We start from the raw sequence: 1,423 nt of genomic DNA, 5'->3' as shown, positions 1-1,423 counted from the left end.
GGCTCAGGGAGGGCCAGCCATCTGGGTTGGAGTGAGAGTTGGGGTGAGAGAAGGAAGACAAGACAAAAGAAACGCTGTGGAAGACAGCTAGAGATGTGGACCCACAGTAAAAAAAAAAACAAACAAACAAAAAAACTCTGTAGTACATTGTGGGAAAAGCATTATCTTCTGTAACTTAATTGTTAATCTGTTACTCAGGTCCTGTGTGTAGCATGAGCGGCCATGAGGAAGGTCTTTGTCTATTGAAAAAGCTGTAAAACTGATATAAAATACAGCTAAAAGTCCTATGCCCTCTTTCATATTTTAGCAGGAGATCAATATGACAGAGCAAACAGACAATAAGATAAAATTGTCAACAATTGTTTACTTTTGTTACTCCTGCCCCAGACACATCTGTCCAGTAAGTGGGCTGAACATTCTCACAACAAAGGTGTGAAACCCTGTTAAACTTGAGTTCAGTCAGCTTATTGGCTTATTGGTCAGACACATCTGCTTTATTGGCCAGATGTGCTTGGGGCGGACTGAACATTCTAATGTGCTTCGTAGTGGCGCATTTTTGTTTGCTTAGATTTTCTCTATGTGAAAAGAGCTTATTTATCAGCTTATTTAGGTAAGAAAACACCCTTTAAAAGGAGAGGAGACAAATGACACTTATTCTTGTCCTTCCAAAACCAAAGCCAGTTTCCAAAATCCACCTTGCAGATGTTTCCAAGGATATCTGGCCCTCCTATGCTGTAACAAGTACAGGACAGTATTTGGGATAGTGCTTCAAGAAATTATCGACTTTCCTGCTTTAAGACCTGAGTTTATTCCTTCTAAATGTTTTTAATTCTGTTTACCATAATTATGCTCTTCAGATTTATTTTCTGTTTAGCTTTTGGGTTTTGGATAACAATGAACACAAATGTTTGTCAAAATAGATGTTTCACTGCAGGTGGTGACATAACTTTTCTGCAAACATTTAGATTTTTGGTTGAGTCTTGTTAAAGTGAGACTGTGTTCTCAAACAAAAATCAGCATCACAAATCAATATGAGCACATTATTACACTAATACGAATGTCTAATGACAGTTATTTATCTTAACATACTTTTAGCTGGTCTTCAGAGTTTTCTCACTGATCTTCAGTGGTTAGTCTCGTGCCACTCGTGTAAAACTTATCAAATAAAGCTGTAGTCATGTTGTTATACCTGAATTCAGTTTTCATTTAACCATATGGGTGCAGCACACAACACAGGTGTTGTGATAACAAATGGGTGGAATTAAAAAAGACTGAATGGCTAACCCTTCCTCTGTTAAAAATGTAATCTTGAATCAAATGTCATGCTTTGTTTTTTGTTTTTTGCTTGTTTGTTTGTTTTAAAGAGAACCAGTATGTGCACATTATTAAGGTTTTAGAAAAAAAGATTTTCAGTTTGTGTCCC

This window comes from Pundamilia nyererei, unplaced genomic scaffold (assembly GCF_000239375.1).
Source record: "Pundamilia nyererei isolate P.nyererei 1_Seehausen unplaced genomic scaffold, PunNye1.0 scaffold00120, whole genome shotgun sequence".
Lineage (NCBI taxonomy): Eukaryota > Metazoa > Chordata > Actinopteri > Cichliformes > Cichlidae > Pundamilia > Pundamilia nyererei.
The sequence above is the reverse complement of the archived record's forward strand: the minus strand, read 5'-3'. Positions refer to the sequence as shown.